Raw genomic sequence first — 19,346 nt, forward strand, 5'->3', positions numbered from 1 at the left:
ATTTAATTTTTGTCTTTCTTAGCCATCTCCTCTTCTATTGCTTTTAAATCAAAGTACTGTAGGAACATTACCTAAAAAGTGAAACAGTGCTAGAGGAACAATGATGAAAAATAGTGGCTACTACACCATCTCCTCTCCAACCCAAATCCTGCCTCCTGGAAGTAATCCTTTAGCTCTTCTAGCTACTTCTGGTATTTCTAAATAACATGCTTATGGTGATTTTTTTCCTTTCCTTGCATTTCAATATTAGAATGTATTTGCTGACTTCCAATTATGGGAAGTAAGATTGCTGTTCTTTTATTTCATACACACACACACACACACACACTTCACCATTTTCCTCCTCTTTTCCCAGAAAAGTTCCTTTACATTCACTGTCTGGCTTATCTGTTTTGTTCACCAGTGAGTCATGATGGGTGTGATTACATTTCCTTTATTGCATGACTTTTTGATTTTCCTTAGAGTTAACATATACCATGTTTGTTTGTTTGTCTCAGTTTCTCTGTTTTCTAGGTACCTGTTATTAATGTACACTCAAATTTTCTACCAGATCTAACTGTAAAACTGCTGTGAATACAATCTCAGACACATTATGTAATTTATTGTTTAATTTTTTTGCTTTGAATCACGTCTCTATCACTCCCTGCTCCAGTCTAAACAGGTTGCTCTTTGGGTGTACTATGTAGCTTCTCTCTTGGGATTTCCTTGGTCATTATACTGGGAATTTGTCTTCTATTGGAGTTTCTTGTTCTGGACCCCACTTCTTCCTCTTTATGGTTTATTTTCCTGTTTTAATGGCACATCTACTCCAGTAACTGCCTGAAAAAGATGCAGGCAAGGTGTATTTCATGCTTGCACGTCAGAAGCTGCTGGTTGTTACCAATACTTCTATTCCTCTTTTCTCATAGTTATAGATATTTTAGCTGAGCCCATGGCTACCTTCCAAGATTGAAGACCACATTTTCCAGTGTCTTGAGCAGCTATGAGGTTAGTATGTCTAAATTCTGGAGCAGAAGCATCAAATGTTAATCTTCCAGGGACCTTCCATGAGATAGAGATGAAACAAACCCTTTTTCATGCCTAGAATATAGAGGCCACCTTGGACTATGAGGACCTGGGTCAAATCTAAGGATGATAGAGCAAAGGATTATAAGGGGTCTGGGTCCCTGAGGGCATCATGGACCAAATCCCACCCTGACTGCATAACCCTGTGTTTTTACATAAGAGGGAAATTATGTCTATTCCAAGGACTACATAATCTCATCTTTCCTATTATACCTTTCATGTAAGAAAAGTTCTTTACCTTCAGACTTGAGTGAAAATTTGGTTCAGTTTAGAAATCTAAGTTGGAAACTATTTAGGCTCTCAGAAATATTGAAATCTAGCTGCCTTCTAGCTTCTAGTAATGTTGAGAAATCTGTTGCCATTTTGATTCCTTATACTTTAGATATGAACATCTTATTTTTAATGTCTCTCTCTGGAAGCTTTTATGGTTAGTCTGATATTTAATGACCTGTTTTGATGTGGATCATTTTTCATTCCTTGTGGAAACAATTTGAGGGGCCTCTTCAAAATGGAAACTGATATATCTCAGTACTAGGAAATGTTCTTAATTTATTTCTTGAAGAATTTTGTCTCCATTCTGTATCTATTTCTGGAACTCCTGTTACCTGGATTGTTTAGATCATTATTTTAAATTTATTCTATATTCTTTGATATTTTTCATCTTTTTACCTATCTTTTGCAAATCTGTATTCTCACATGCAACTCATGTCAAAGTTTTATTTCTTCTATAACACTTTTCATCACAAGACATTTTTGTTATCCCCTAAGTGTATCCCTTTAAAATAGCAGCCTACTTTGTCTCATATTTCTCTATGCATATTAATAATTTTTAGTGCATTTTTTCTTCTCTCTGAAACACCGATTCCCTCTGAATTTCTTTTTATTAAAATTATAATTGATTTACAACATTGTGTTAGTTTCAGGTAAACAATAAAGTGACTCAGTTGTATACGTATTTTTTTCAAATTGTTTTCTATTACAGGTTATTAGAGATGCCTGGTTGCTCAGACTGTAAAGAATCTACCTACAGTGCAAGAGACCCAAGTTTGATCCCTGGGTCAGGAAGATTCCCTGGAGAAGGGAATGGCTACCCACTCCAGTATTCTTGCCTGGAGAATTCTATAAGAGAGGAGTCTGGCAGGCTACAGTCTCTGGGGTCACAAAGAGTCGGACACAACTGAGCATGTATACACACCTATAGGGAAAGCCCACCTGTTCAATATGCACACTTGGTCCCATGCCCAGAGCCCAGGGTACTTTGGGGCTTCCCCTGTGGCTCAGCTGGTAAAAAATCCGCCTGCAATGCAGGAGACCTGGGTTCTATCCCTGGGTTGGGAAGATCCCCTGGAGAAGGGAAATGCTACCCACTCCAGTATTCTGGCCTGGAGAATTCCATGGGTTGTATAGTCCACAGGGTTGCAAACAGTTGGACCCAACTGAGCAAACTTTCACTTTCACAGGTTAGGGTATTAGGTACAATTCCCTGTGCTATACAATAAATGTGCTATACAGGGTTGCAAAGAGTCAGACACCACTGATGTGACTTAGCACAAACATACAGTAAATCCTTGCTGCTTGTCTATTTTATATATAGTAATTTGTTTCTGCTGTTGGGCACTTGTGTTGTTTCCATGTCTTGGCTATTATAAATAGTGCTGTTATGAACATTGGGATGCACATATCTTTTCCAGCTAGAGTTTTCATCTCTTCTGGATATTTTCCCAAGAGTGGGATTGCAGTCATGTGTGCATGCTAAGTCGCTTAGTCGTGTCCAACACTTTGTACTCCTATAGACTGTAGACTGCCAATCTCCTCTGTCCATGGGATTCTGCAGGCATAAATACTGGAGTGGGTTCATGCCCTCTTCCAGAGGCTCTTCCTGATCCAGGGATCAGACTTGCTTCTCTTATGTCTCCTGCATTGGCAGGCAAGTTCTTTTTTTTTTTAAGGATAAAAATGAACATTTATTAGCAGGAGTAAATTTTACATTGGCACCTAGGTCAATGAATACATTACAGTGAGACTTCCTGTAGTTGGTAAACCAGCTCTCCTGATGGCCTGGGGTTTTTTGTTGTTGTTGTTTAAAATTTTTTTCCTGTGTTTATTTTTTTCTGTTTCTATTTAATTTTTTTAAATTATGAAAATATGATAACACATTTACAGGAGACTTGGAAAATACAGAACAAAGTTACATATAATTCTGGCAGGCAAGTTCTTTACCACCAGTGAAACAGGGGAAGATCTGCAGAGTTATCTGGTTTTTTAAGGAACCTCTATACTGTCTTGATACCCTGGAGGAGGAAATGGAAACCCACTCCATTATTCTTACCTGGAAAATCCCACTGAGAGAGGAGTGCTACATTTCATGGGGTTGCAAAAAAGTTGGACGTGACTTAGCTACTGAACATGCATCGTGTCTTCCATGGTGACTGCACCAAATTACATTCCCATCAATAATGTAGGAGGGTTTCCTTTTCCCTACACTCTCTCCGGCATTAATCATTTGTAAACTTTTTGATGATCAATGTGAAGTGATATCTCATTGCAGTTTTGATTTGCATTTCTCTGGTAATTAACGATGTTGAACATCTCTTCATGTGCCTGTTGGCCGTCTATATGTCTTCTTTGGATAAAAGTCTATTTAGGTTTTCTGCCTATTTTTTAATTGGGTTGGTTGTTTTTTTTTTCTCTTTTGGTATTGAGTTGCATGAGCTGTCTCTATACTTTGGATATTAACCTCTTTTTGGTCACATTGTTTGCAAATATTTTCCCTCATTCCTGTAGGTTTTTTCCATTGTATTGATGGTTTCCTTTATTATGCAAAAAGCTTTTCAGTTTGATTAACTCTCACCTCCTGAATTTCTTTCTTTTTTTTTTTTTTTCTGAATTTCTTTTTATCTTTGTTTTGTTCCATGTCTTTCATGCTGGAACTTTCTTCCAATATATATTGTATTTTTCCATATGTTCATATTTAAGAACAATGTACAAAAAATCAGATTGGAAAGCCTGCATGCGTGTAAGAGGGAGAGGGGTTTCTCATACTCATAATGTAGATCTGTGCTTACATCTCCTGTTTTAGGTGGGATGCCTCATCCCTGACCACCACCTGGCCTCATCTCATCCTGAGCGTCTGTTCAGTTTCTAGTCTTTCGTCAGTCTTGAAGAAAGCTTATTGCCTGATTACAAGAAGTTAGAGAGTGGACCAGGGATCTAATTTCTTTTATAAGAATTTCACCTCATCATCTTATTTTTTCAAATCAACTATACAGTCTCTTCTGGGCTCTCTGGTGCCTCCAATTTCTGAGACTTTTCAAGGCTCTGCAGTATGACTTGTTCGATTCCTGCAGCCATTCTATCTATGGATACTTAGGTTTCAGCTTGATTGTGTCAGTTATGTCTCATCTATGTGTTTTCCATTTTTGAAAAAAAAATTTTGATGTTCCTTGACTCACCAATTGATAGTTCATTGACATCATTTTCCCCCTGCCCTTCTAGAGCTTATGTTTTAGGGGAAGATACAGATAATAAGCAAAAATTTAAAAGGTACAATGGCAATAAATGGCAATAAACGCTGTAAAGAAAAGTAAATTAGGATGAGAGAGATAGGACTGACAGGAGTGCTAGCTCATGTGGCATGTGTACCAAAGGCCTCTTCCAAAAAGTAGCCTTTGGAGAGAAGCCTGAAGAAAGTTAGAGAAGGAGATGTGCAGATATGGAGAAGTTCAAATGCAAAGGACTTGAAGCAGTAGAACTAGCTTGTAAGGAACAGCAAGGAGACCAGTGGGGGGAAAGGAGGAAGTAATGTCAGAGAATAGAAGTAATGTAGTATTTGTGCAGGGGCTATGTAGCCTGGCAAGGACCGTGGACTTTGAGCAAGATGGGAAGATGTAGATGAGTTTTGAGTTAGTAGTGATATGATCAGGGTTAACTTTACACCCAGTGTTGTCTCCTCTCCCATTTTAGTGGTCCTTGTGAGTTTTTTTTATCTGTTTACTGTGTTTTGTGTAAGGTTTGGTTACAGTGCGTCAGAGTTCAAACCGTGTGTCTGACCAGAAGTCATAGCTTTCTTATTTTAAGAAATTTTCTAACAGTTGGAGTTGTCTCAAAAAATGAAATGACCTGCTGTGAAGGCAAGAAACATGGATGGATAATCACAGTCTCTATCAATCAAATAAAATTTTGTTTTCTCCCTGTGGATTTTCACAGCTAAAATGAGCTAATGGGCTTTAAGGTTGGGATGGATTGGGAGACTGGGATTAAAATATATACATTATTGATACTATGTGTAAAATAGATAAGGCTTCCCTGGTGACTCAGATGGTAAAGAATCTACCCGCAATGTGAGAGACCCAGGTTCGATCCCTGGGTCAGGGAGATGGCTACCCACTCCTGGCAAATTCCATGGACAGAGGAGCCTGGCAGGCTATATTCCACAGAGTCGCAACAAGTCATGCATGACTGAGCTACTAACTTTCAGTTTCATCTTTACTTTCATTAAAAGGTAATTAATGAGAACTTATTGTACTCAATTCTCTGTGGTGACATAAATGGGAAGGAAATGCAAAAAAGAAAGACTATATGTATGCAAACATCTGATTCACTTTGCTGTATGGTAGAAACTAACACAGCATTGTAAAAAACTGAGTTAAAAATTAATTTAAAGTAAAATGAGCTAATGAGACAAGGTACACTCTTGGACTATCCCACAGTCTAGCAGTTCTCACCTGGGGTGGAACCCACCCCTAAAGGGGGCATTTGGAAATGTACCCATTCAGCCCAAAGGGTCATTGAGAAGGTGTGGGGATGCTATAGTTTCATGCTGAGGATTCCCCCTTCTCTCTGCCACTGTTGTGCCACAAAGAATTATCCTATCCAGTAATCCAATAGCATGCCCATTGAGAAACAGCTTTAAGTCTCTCCTGAAAAGGGAATCCAAGACTCCCAAGTCTCTCCATCATGTGAGGATGAGAGTGAGTCTGGGATGCCTGAGTTTGGCTCTAAGTATCAGGTTCCTCAAGCATATTGATTTACACATGAGGGTATCCACAATGCTTAAGGTGGTTAAATTTCACCTGTCTTTGAGTATTATCTTTACCCTGAATCAGATTACAAGCTTCTTAAAGAAAAACATGTGGCTCTTACTTTCCTCACAGTCGTGGACACATAGTAATTTCTAAATAAATGGTTGTAGGTAAATCTGAGTTCTGATACTGATTTTGTCATAAGAGGTGGTGCTTGTGGAGCATACATCTTTACTTTGATCAAATCAATCTTCTGTGAATTAGCTTTTTAAATAAAATATTAGTATGGCACATTTTACTGTAACTCACATATAGTAGTGGAACTTATCTTCTTCCTTGAAACTCTGTGAGGAATAATTGCCATATGATTACAAAGCCCCATGAGAGTATGAAATGTTATGTAAGAAGAAGGTGAGGTAAGTCATTATTACATAAAATGCAATTCTTCCTATCATGGCTTGTCTGTGGTGTGGAGGGCCTTGGAGGCGAGCCACAGAGGGCAGACCTTGTCATCAACACACATCAACTCTGAAGAATGAACACTCACTGCTTGTGATCACAGATACAGCTGAGCCCACAGGAAATACCTAATTCACAATCAATCTCCTCCTCACTGTGGTCTGGCAGGACAGGTGATACCTGTCTTCATGAATTTTTGTGTGGGGAATTCATTTTTATCACAGAATGGAAATCACAAACCTTTATTGACCAGCGGGAAACATGCTGATGGTCTATCATGCTTTTATTTGTTTTTATAACAACAACAGGCCATCCAATGGCCATTGCTATTTGTTTATATGACAGCATTTTTTCATGTGAAAAGTTTTCTTTCAAAATATTTTCAGAATTATACCTTATTACTCCTCCAACAATCTTGTGAAGAAGTGAGTAAAAATCTCCATGACAAACGGAGATCAGAAAGTCCAAGGTGTTAAATAAATTGCTTATCAATATTGCTTTCTTTATTCAACAATGTGAATAAATGAACAGTTAAAAAAGCCTGTGCTGAACATCGGTACAAATATCACATTATTTGTGACATTTTAGTGTCATTTATTGTCTATGATTTAAATATTTTTTTTGATTTGTACATCTAGCCTTTCCAAAAACCCTTGTAAAAAATCTGAAATGTGTCACAGAATGTGAAACCAAGAGGTGGTTTATGCCATGTATTAAATCACTTTTGAAAAAAACTATTAATCTCTACATTTCATATGTGGAATATAGGGAAACAGAATAATTTATTACCTCTGTATTTTTAAAAAATCTATCCTGTATGTATAATTAATAGCACTTGCTTAAAACTGACAAGAAGAAAAGGAAAGGAGTGTTAGAAAGAATGAGGTAGAAAACTATATTTTAATAGCATTAAACAAATAAGAATAAATACAATATGGCTTATTACAGTATTAATGTAATGCCATTTGAACTTTGTTGAATACTCAGATATTAAGGCCAAACTATTGCAGAATAATGTTTGCCTTAAACGGGAGCAAGAAAACCTAAATATATTCCAGATAGGTTAAAGATTTCAATGCCTATAAGAAATCATAATACTAATAAAAATGAATTGTCTTATAATTTTACATAGAGAAAGGCAAACATAAAGGAAAGAATGAATAAGTGGATAAGCATTATAAGTTTGTATAATCAAAAGAAAATGTATACAAACTGTGGCAAGCTGCACACAAGTTTCATGATGGCATAATATATGGCAATTATTAATATGCTGAAGATATGAGAAGCATTTGTTGTTATTTAGTCCCTAAGTTATGTTTGACCATCTACAACCCGATGGACTATAGCCCATCAGGCTCCTCTGTCCATGGGATTTCCCAGACAAGAATACCAGAGTGAGTTGCTATTTCCTTCTCCAAGGGATCCTCTTGAGCCAGGGATCAAACCCATGTCTCCTTCATTGGAAAGTAAATTCTTTACCACTGAGTCACCAGAGAAGACCCTGAGAAGTATTTACAAATTAATAATAAAATAATATACACCAATAGCAAGGTGAGTAAAGACCCTAAACAGGCAACTCACCAAAGACGAAATGTGTATGATCAATAAATGTATGAATGTATATTCTCCCTCATTTGTAATCAAAGAAATGCAAACATCAATGAGATTTTTACATACATATTAGATTTCCAAAGATGAAAAGAATTGAAAATGCCGAATGTTGATAACATTACATAGCTTACAAACAGCTATGAAAAGAAGAGAAGGGAAAGGCAAAGGAGAAAAGGAAAGATATACCCATTTGAATGCAGAGTTCCAAAGAATAGCAAGGAGAGATAAGAAAGACTTTCTCAGTGATCTGTGCAAAGAAATAGAGGAAAACAATAGAAAGGGAAAAGCTAGAGATCTCTTCAAGAAAATTAGAGACACCAAGGGAACTTTTCGTGCAAAGATGGGTACAATAAAGGACAGAAATGGTATGGGGCTAACAGAAGCAGAAGATATTAAGAAGAGGTGGCAAGAATACACAGAACTGTACAAAAAACGATCTTCACAACCCAGATAATCACGATGGTGTGATCACTCACCTAGAGCCAGACATCCTGGAATGTGAAGTCAAGTGGGCCTTAGGAAGCATCACTACGAACAAAGCTAGTGGACGTGATGGAATTCCAGTTGAGCTATTTCAAATCCTAAAAGATGATGCTGTGAAAGTGCTGCACTCAATATGCCAGCAAATTTGGAAAACTAAAATTTGACCACAGGACTGGAAAAGGTCCATTTTCATACCAATCCCAAGGAAGGAAATGCCAAAGAATGCTCAACCACACAATTGCACTCATCTCACACGCTAGCAAAGGAATGCTCAAAATTCTCCAAGCCAGGCTTCAGCAATACGTGAACCATGAACTTCCAGATGTTCAAGCTGGATTTAGAAGTGGCAAAGGAACCAGAGGTTAAATTGCCAACATCATTTGGATCACTGAAAAAGCAAGAGTGTTCCAGAAAAACATCCACTTCTGCTTTATTGACTACGCCAAAGCTTTTGACTGTGTGGATCACAACAAACTGTGGAAAATTCTTAAAGAGATGTGAGTTCCAGACCACCTGACCTGCCTCTTGAGAAATCTGTATGCAGGCCAGGAAGCAACAGTTAGAACTGGACATGGACCAACAGACTGGTTCCAAATAGGAAAAGGAGTATGTCAACGCTGTATATTGTCACCCTGGTTATTTAACTTATATGCAGAGTACACCATGAGAAATGCTGGACTGGATGAAGCACAAGCTGGAATCAAAATTACTGGGAGAATTAGCTGTAACCTTAGATATGCAGATGACACCACCTTTGTGGCAGAAAGCGAAGAACTAAAGAGTCTCTTGTTGAAAGTGAAAGAGGAAAGTGAAAAGTTGGCTTAAAACTCAACATTCAGAAAACTAAGATCATGGCATCTGGTCCCATCACTTCATGGCAAATAGAGGGGGAAACAGTAGAAACAGTGGCTGACTTTATTTTGGAGGGCTCCAAAATCACTGCAGATGGTAACTGTAGTCATGAAATTAAAAGACACTTGCTCCTTGGAAGAAAAATTATGACCAACCTAGACAGCTTATTAAAAAGCAGAAACTTTACTTTGTCAACAAAGGTCTGTCTAGTCAAAGTTATGGTTTTTCCAGTAGTCATGTATGGATTTGAGAGTTGGACTATAAAGAAAGCTGAGTGCTGAAGAATTGATGCTTTTGAACTGTGGTGTTGGAGAAGACTCTTGAGAGTCCCTTGGACTGCAAGGAGATCCAACCAGTCCATCCCAAAGGAGATCAGTCTTGAGTGTTCATTGGAAGGCCTGATGCTGAAGCTGAAACTCCAGTACTTTGGCCATCTGATGTGAAGAACTGACTCATTGGAAAAGATCCTGATGCTGGGAAAGATTGAGGGCAGGAGGAGAAGGGGAAAACAGGGGATGAGATTCATCACCGACTCAATGGACATAAGTTTGAGTAAGCTCCGGGAGTGGGTGATGGACAGGGAGGCCTGGCATGCTGCAGTCCATTGTGTTGCAGAGTCGGACACAACTGAGCGACTGAACTGAATGTTGATAAAGTTGTGAGAAATTGGGCACATTTATTGGAGGAAACAAATTATTGATTTTTTTCAGATAGTAATTTGAAATACAGGTTTCAACAGATTTCAAATATTCTACATACAGTACATTCCCATATTCAGTTCAGTTCAGTCGCTCAGTCATGTCCAACTCTTTGTGATCCCAAGGACTGTAGCATGCCAGGCCTCCCTGTTCATCACCCACTCCCAGAGCTTACTCAAACTGAGAAGTTGATACTTGGCCACTGGTACAGAAAATGGCATTAGAACAATGATTCTCAAATGGAGAGGTGGGAAAAATGGAGAGGTATGAAAAAGGCGGCGAATCATTCACTCTTCTCTCCTCTCTCTCTTTGTCTTTGCAGGAGCCATGTTTGAGTAAGGTAGCTAGCCACGCGTACACTTAGAAAGAGCCCCACATGGTTCCAAATCACCAGCCACACCATGCTTTTTCTCCCATACTCTTCCCAAGTTAAGAATCAGGGCTGTTATTTTTCCTTTTAGAAAAATAATGTATATGAATATAAGCACAGAACAAGTATCTGGAAGTATATTAACTGCAATGATCTTTGTAAGGAAGATAGTCTGGTGATTCATATTTTCATTTTTATATTTTTTGGAATTTTTCATTTGTTGAATTTTAATTAATATTAACATTACTTGCATTAAAGAATAAAACAAGAACCTTGAAATCCTTGAAAACCACTGCTGGAGAAATCAAGTGACCGCAGTGCAATTCGTAACCACAATCATAACAAGCTGGAAAAGTACATAACAATAGATGCCTTTTGTACTAAACCACAGTTACGTGTTTTACCCAAGAAGCTAGATAAAGTCAAGTGTGCAACATAAATGACTTGGAGAGCAACAGAAATTGCAACTTTGGTAAAGGATGGTGTCAAAAAAAAAAAAAAAAAGACCATCTAAGTTTCTAAAATTGTGAAGTACACTGATAATCCTATTAAAATGAGGAACATCCCCATAAAGTTTGTTAAACAGGAATTTAGAAGAAAACATACATTTTATATAATGGACAGAACACTTGAAATTCATTACCTCTAGAAATGAATGAGAATAGCATAGATAAATAGGCTGAAGAGATAAATTACTGAAAAATAAAATTAATCTTAGATCAAGGAAAGAACACAGAGAACTGAGGAGTGTAATTCTAAACACTCTAGTCTGACATTAGGAAAGCCCACTGATTTCCCCATAAATCATCTCTAATCAGAGACAGAGACCAGAATTGCATGAATCTGGGTCTGACTGCAACAACTTTTTTTCCATTATAAATTCCAATTAATGGAATACAAATAATGATAAGCTTACCATCTATTACTTGCATTCAGAATTGGCAATTCAAAGATTTAAGTGAGAATACTAATGAAATGGATCTTTATAGCCTCACTGAGAAGATTCAAAACAACACAGAGGGGAGGCTGCTCTGCTTTTTGTCTCCTATGCACTTGTCAGTTCACGCTGGACTTGTGGTCAAGCAGAATTTGTCTACGCTTGTCCTGAGACTTCTGGGTTCTAGAAATAGTAAAGTCATCCCTCATCCAAATGAAAAGAGAAAAACTATTAGGGAAGACATGAGCAGTTAGTACAGATGTAGATAGGGAAAGATATAGGGTTTGCCAAGGTGTGCCAAAGCAGGAAAAGGAAAGAGTGTAAAAATTATTTAAGAGCAAAAGATTCCAGCCAGGCATGTGGTTCGTGGAAGTTCCTTTATTTCTATTTCCTATTCAGAGAAATATGCTTTTGGCTTATCACTGTGTTTTCAACCTGACATCACCTACCAACCAAAGAAAGCAATTTCTTAATTTAAATGGAAATGTCTTTTGCAAACTAATCTTAATCTACACTCTTGATTGCTATTCTTCACCCTCTTCTCACCCAAAAAGTTAGTAGAAATCTTCCTCCTGAAAAGCTCTGTTCATCATTATAATTATCCAAGCATTGGGTTAAGTTTGTAATTCTTTACTCCAATAGTTCCCAGAATTACCACAAGTCATTCTTTTGTTAACGTGCTTCTTTCCTTGTTTCCTTTTCACATGAACACACAAATACCTTTTCTGTTTCGAAGTTCACCTGATCTACGCTCTGTTCCCCCACAGTCTCCACCCTTGTTGAAGTCATAAGTGTCTGCATATGACCTTGTAGTCTAGACACACTGTTGATGTGCTTATTGTCACGTACGGAATCTTATAAAATCAGAGACGTGCATGTAGATGCAGGTCTGTGAGAGGATTTTGCAAGGTAGATGGTGACGCACTTGTCCAGGTTTTGTTCCCTGGGTGGAATTGACCCCACAGGCTGTAAGATTGGTTTTTCTTTTTCAAATATTTCTATTAGAAGAATGAACAGTGAGAAATAATGAGGCCGCATTTCTTTTATTTTATCAGTTAGTAACAACAGGCAGAAGTCCCTCCCTTAAATTAGTCCAGATACTTTGCTTTAAGAAAATACTTTTGTTACAAAGGAGCTTCATTTTCATACTTTTGCTTGATTTTGCAGTTCTCTGCTTCTCTGAAACTTAGATTTCAAGAGATTTAAGACAATTTTTGTTTAGCATTATATATAGTCCAGATACATACAGGAAAGGAATGCCAAACACCTTCAACAAGTTACTCTGTCTCTCCCTCAGGTTTTTTTTTTTTTTTTTTTACTATTTAGTGCCTTGTCATGCATTCAACCAACATACATTGAGCACGTATTTTGCACCAAGCATCCTTAAAACACTGAAATAAAGATGACTAAGACATCTCTCAGAGAACCAGAGGATTGATGGGGGCCCCCATGTTGTAAACTACTGCAAGAAGAGAAAAATGTTAAGGCAGGCATGATTGGTACCTCTGTGCTTTGGGTGGGAATGGCTGTAGGAAGATACATATACAGGGTGATGTTTATGAAATTTTCAGATACTGAGCAGAAATTTGTTAGGGGCCTCAGAAGGAAAGACCACTCCAGGCAAACGCATCAGTCTGTCCAAAAACTTGGCGATGTGAAATAGATGGGCATGTCTGTGAAACTTTGAGACAGTTAAGGCTGAACCACAAGGAGTGAATAGGGGAAAGCGGGGAGATACAATAACAAGGAGGAAGGAGTCAGATCATGAAGGGCCTTTTATGTTCATCAAGGAAAAGAGCTGATTTTTTAAAAATAGGTGATGAAAATTCATTGAAAGATATTAAGCTGAGAAGTGTCAAGACTGGTTTTGTGCTTTAGAGACCAGCAGCAGCAATGTAGAACCCAGATTCAGGAGCCAGGAAGCATGGGAAAGCCTGCAGGCAAGGAGATCTGGTCAGAAGCTGCTGCAGCAAAGCAGGCAAGAAGTGCTGAGTCTGAAGTCAGACAGAAGTGGTGGGCCTGGAGTGGATCCCAGAGATGTCCATAGACTCAATCAGACATAATGAATTTTTATATACAGGAGTAATGAGGAGGAAGTGATTCTGAAGTTTCTGACTCAGATACTAAGATCTAATGAAATGAAGTGGAGCAAAATCAGAAAGAGAAAATAAGACAGTTTAATTTTGGATTTGCTAAGTTTAAGATGTGTGTGATATATCTAGTATAGAGGTCTATTGTTGAGTTGCTTCGGCCGTTGTCTGGCTCTTTGTGACCTTATGGACTGTAGCCCACCAAGCTCACCTATCCAAGGGATTTCTCAGGCAAGAATACTGGTGTGGGTTGCCATGCCCTCCTCCAGGGGATCTTCACGTAGTCAGGGATCGAACCCGCTGTCTCTTATGTCTCCTGCACTGGCAGGTGGGTTCTTTACCACTAGTGACCACTGGGAAGCACACAAGCCTAGAAATACAAAACTGAGGTTCAACAGAAGGGTCTATACTAAAGATAAAAATCAAGAGTCATAAATATCTGGCACCTGAGAGTACAGAATTGGCCAAGACTGTCATGGAGAGTGTGTAGATAATAGGCAAGTGCAAGGACAGAATCTTGGAAGTAAACCAGAGTGTAAACAGGGCCAATTGTAGAAAAAAGAAACCAAGGAAGAAGGAGATAGAACAAATAAAGGTAGAAGAGGATCAAGTAATTGCCACATAAAGTAAGAAAGGCAAGCATTTCAAAGGGAGTTGGTAAATATTTTAAACTCTGTTAAAAATCTACTGCAATGATAATTAAGTTCCCATCAAATTTTGCCGCTATAAGGCTTTTGGAGACTATCACAAAAATAATTTTCTGAGTGTGAAGGAGGAAAAAGCCAGATTGCAAGAGATTCAAGAGTGAAGAGGAGGGGAAGTGGCAAAAAATATCAGAAGGATGACTCTTGCCAGAGGTTTGAGTGTGAACAGGGGTGGAAGAAAGCCAGCTTTCTCTCTCTCCTCCTCTCTTCCTCTTCTCTTTTTCTTTCTTTCTCTTCTGGTCTCTTTTTTCTTCTTTGTTCTCTCCCTCTCCTCTTCTTTCTCTTCTTTGTTCTTTTCTTTCTCTCTCTAAGAAAAGAAAGATTTTTTTAGGCTAAAATAAAAAGACACTATTTCAAAGAGATGCCCTGATTTTGGAGGGTACTGTTAATACAAACATTTGCTTTTGGGGACAAGTCTTCATATCCTTTAATTTTTTTCATCTACAGTTAGGTTTCCAGGAACACCATCTGATCTGTGACAGACCAACTTTTACATTTATAACCCTTTGTCCTGCGGCAAGATTCAACTGCACTCACACGGAAGAGCACATGGAGTGAAGCCACTAGCCAGAAATTCTGAGAATACTAAGAATCACTCAGCAAAATGAAGTCCTTTCAGCCCAGTGTGTAATGGTGTAATACCATGCACAGCACTTTGAATTATTTTCTCTTTATTAAGTCCATTAGATAGATCAGACAATTTAAAAAGCTACTCAGTAAGCATTTATTTTGTACAAAATCAAAAGAGTTATAGGTCATTTTATGACCATTGTGTACTAATATTCTTGAATTTCTCTCCTTGGGTTGCTTCAGTTCAGTTCAGTCACTCAGTTGTGTCCAACTCTTTGCAACCCCATGGACTGCAGCACGCCAGGCTTCCCTGTCCATCACCAACTCCAGAGCTTGCACAAACTCATGTCCATCGAATCAGTGATGCCAACCAGCCATCTTATCCTCAGTTGTCACCTTCTCCCCCTGCCTTCAATCTTTCCTAGCATTAGGGTCTTTTCCAATGAGTCAGTTCTTCACATCAGGTTGCCAAATTATTGGAGCTCAGCATCAGTCCTTCCAATGAATATTCAGGGTTGATTTCCTTTAAGATTCACTGTTTTGATCTCCTCGCAGTCCAAAGGACTCTCAAGAGTCTTCTCCGACACCACAGTTCAAAAGCATCAATTCTTCAGCATTCAGCCCTCTTTACACATATAAAAAGAAATAAAGTTCTTAAAATCCATATGGTTCTTATATTTGGGAAACTTAAAACCCCTTTCAGATATTACCTTAGTAATCCTCACAGCTTTTTACGCTTTTTTTCCCCTAAACTCCACATCATTGCCTTAGGTAGAAAGTAAGAGATGTGTCATTATGAGAAACTCTGTCTTCTATCCCAGGAAATATAGCTGTACAGACAGTTTTGGCTGACTGCATGGCTTTTGAGTCTCAATAAAATGAACTATCCTGTTAACTGTTTTTCCACTCAGAGCCTCTATTTTACAGATGAGAAAACTTACATGTATAGCATCACAGAATTAAAGGGTAGAGAGGGATCACTAGACTGTTGATTGTTAATAACTACAAACAGGATGACTGGAACAGGTAACAGGAAGGATGTCTTGAACCCAGTCAGATTCTATTATTTATCTCATGTCTCTGCCTTTTCCTTCTATATTTCTCTGTCTTCTAGTTAACATATTCTAGTTAACATATTCTACCTAACATGGCTCAAGTTTATACACTGCAACATGAAATATGTTCAGCAATATTAAATACTGAATCTCCTTCTCTCCACCACAGTTCCATACCTTGAGGGAGAAATACTGATTGGTGCTACTCATGGTCCAATCAACTATGATTGTACCTCATCAAGCTATAGGAATATATCCCTGAGTTTGGGGTGGAGAAAGGAGGTAGTTAAGGGGATCATTGTAGGCTAAGCAGATATTCCAAAATTTGTCCTGCAGAAAGGCTACTCCCACCTTGCACCCACTATCCCTACCCCAAACACATCATTTTAACAGAAGGAAACATTCCCTCAAATAGTAAATTACTTGGCCAAGGCCATAAAGTGAAAGTTTCCCATCTAGTGTAATTTGTACATATGATTTAGCTTCCCAGTTGGCACTTGTGGTAAAGAATCTGCCTGCCAATGTAGGAGAGGTAAAAGATGGGGCTTTGATCTCTGGGTGGGGAAGATCCCCTGGAGGAGGGCATGGCAACCCACTTCAGAATTCTTGCCTGGAGAATCCCATGGACAGAGGAGCCTGGCAGCACATGACTGAAGCAACTTAGCACGCTCAAGCTGTATTAAAACACTGGTTTGCTTCTCTTTATTTCACTCTGAATCCCACAGTCCTTTCTCCTGCTTTTCTATTTGTTTCTTTCTAAGAAGTTAGAGAAAATGCTGTTAGATGATTTTTTTTTTTTTCAGAAACTCTTACCCTGGGTAGTATATTGACTTGTCAGTTATTTTTTATGCTCAACCAGCATGTTTTTATGCATACAAGTGGAGGGAAGTTAACTCTAGGGTATGAGAACAAAAGAATCAAAACTCAAGACCTCTTTTTTCCCCCAAACTAACTTTCCTAAATAATTGAGAGAATAAAGTAGCCATAAATGATAGCAAAAGTAAATGTATAGCAATGCAGCCAAACTACCTAGAAATCACTGAAGGAATAGAAAATAAAGACTACAAATGGAAATCTGCAGAGAGACTTTTAAGGAAATTCATAATAGCTCTTAGAGAAGATAATGGTAATTATACCTCAGAGGTTGCAAATTTGTGGCCCTCAGACGAATTAGTTTTCCTTGTGTTCTGTTGGGACAGCATGGTATTTTGAAAACCAATGTAAATTTGAATGTTTTTTCATGAGACCTGCTCTTTCCAATTTAGCTATACTCTGAAGTACTCCTTCGTGTTTTGTTCTGTCATTTACTGGATCGTGCCTGTGCTGCCTGCCCTAGCCCTGAAGACATGTGACTTTGTACTCCCTAGATGTTGACTGTCATGATGAAAGAAGGAGGCTCCCATTCATTCTTGGCAGATCAGCTCATAAGATGTGAGCCATGGATGTGTGTAAGTGAAACAGGGATGCCATAGAAGTTGGTCTGAATGAAATTAGGTGACTCTATTGGTAGAATTCTAATAGATGACAAGGGAGAGCTTCAGAAGGAATTGGTGATAGAGGCCCATAAGTAATAAGCTCAAAAATTTTAGATTTTCTCCATGAAGCAGTTGTCTGTCACTTAAAATTCTTGTTTGAGAGTTTTTGGAGTTACTGCAGACAAGGTACTTAACTTCTGTATAATGGTTAAAGTTTAATGAAAAGAAAGATATGAGCTCAAAAGTTTTTCATTTAATCCAGGTAGGAGATAACAGTTTTAATAAAGGTGGTGGTGCTGATGATGGAAAGACATAGAAAAGAGGGTAACAGAATGGGTTTAGACAAGAATGACAAAAGAATTTATGAGACTGCTGTTTCCACAGAGGCAAAGAGAAATGGAGAGAAATGGCAGAATGTGGCATTCTGTTACAAAGGTGATGAAATCAGCCAGTGCTGGTTTTCATGTGAGCACAGGGCAGCTCTCCATCCTGATGGCTGGTGTATTTTCTGCCCACACAGTTACTCGTGGCTCTAGCTACTTAACCATGCAGCTTGTCAAGAAAAGAACAAGCAGCTGCAAGGGGTCTTCTGTATTTTATTCATTACAGCTCCTTTTATTTGTTGTTTTAATGTATTTAATTTACTAAATTATTACAGATGTTTTGTATTACAATTCTAACAAGAAAAATGTGAAAAGATGCCCAACTTCTTTTAAGTCTGGTAGAAGTGGAAACATTTTTCCTTCTGCCCGTTCAAATTTCAGTTGATTCCTTTTGAAAATGCTGGCTTAAAATGGATAGGTCCTACTCATTTTAAATAGACAGAAGGGGGAACAAATTTTAAATGACATTTTGAAGAAAGCATTATATCTTCTGCTTTGAGAATGTTTGTGACATTGAGAATTTGGAAGTCTCATAAAGATCATTACAAAGTGCACTGCCACTCTTTTCTAGTATCTTTATTATTATTTGAAAATATTATATACATACATATATTTGTATAGGAAATGCTGATAGCATGCCAGCATTATTTGGTGTTAGTATTTGTTGGGGTGTGTGACAACCTTAGACCCAGATTTTGTAGATGGCTTTTGTGGGAAATATACTTCATGTGGAACAAAGGAAAAATCATCTCCCAAGAACTGTATTTATGTGTGATTCATATATGTGGATTAGACCACTTAGGAAAAAACTCAACAAAGAAAAGGAACTTTCCCTCCGGGCTTCATGATTTATCCGAGTTAAATTTGTCACTGTTCAGACAGTTATAGAAGGCTCACCTAAGGTTGTATTCTCCAAACCCTGGACTGCATTAAAGCTTAAGATACAGCCACAGGTAACTAACTTTCTTTGAACTCTCCTCTAATTGGTGCCTTGTCACTGCAGAAAGAAGTTGAAATTTAATTAAGGGGCAGGAAACTCCCATCTAATTTTGTCCCCGAGCTCTCTGTGGGTTGTCTCGCAGAACTTCAACAGCTGGTGAGTGAAGGTTTTTGGCGCAGATGCTAAATAAAGCCTACCCTGGTGAGGCACTTCTCCATTACGATGCAGCACAATGGCTCCTTTCTAGGCAGCTAACTCTCCATCTATGTGGACACATTGTGTTTAGCTGTCAGACTCCTACTTGTATTGATGTAATTTTTTTTAATTTTTGAAAAAATTTTATGGAAGGATAGTTGACTTGCAATGTTGTGTTAATTTCTGCTTTATAGCAAAGTGACAGTTTTAGGTATATATATACACATACATACACACACATGTATTCTTTTTAATATTCTTTTCCATTCTGGTTTATCGCAGGGTATTGAATACAGTTTCCTGTGCTGTACAGTAAGACTTTGTTGTTTATCCATCTTATATACACTATTTTGTTCATGCAGTTTTTAAGGGCACCTTCAAATAAGGGCCAAATGTAATCATGATAAAAATATTTCAACAAAGAACTCAATTTTTCTT

This window comes from Cervus canadensis, chromosome 21 (assembly GCF_019320065.1).
Source record: "Cervus canadensis isolate Bull #8, Minnesota chromosome 21, ASM1932006v1, whole genome shotgun sequence".
Taxonomy (NCBI): domain Eukaryota; kingdom Metazoa; phylum Chordata; class Mammalia; order Artiodactyla; family Cervidae; genus Cervus; species Cervus canadensis.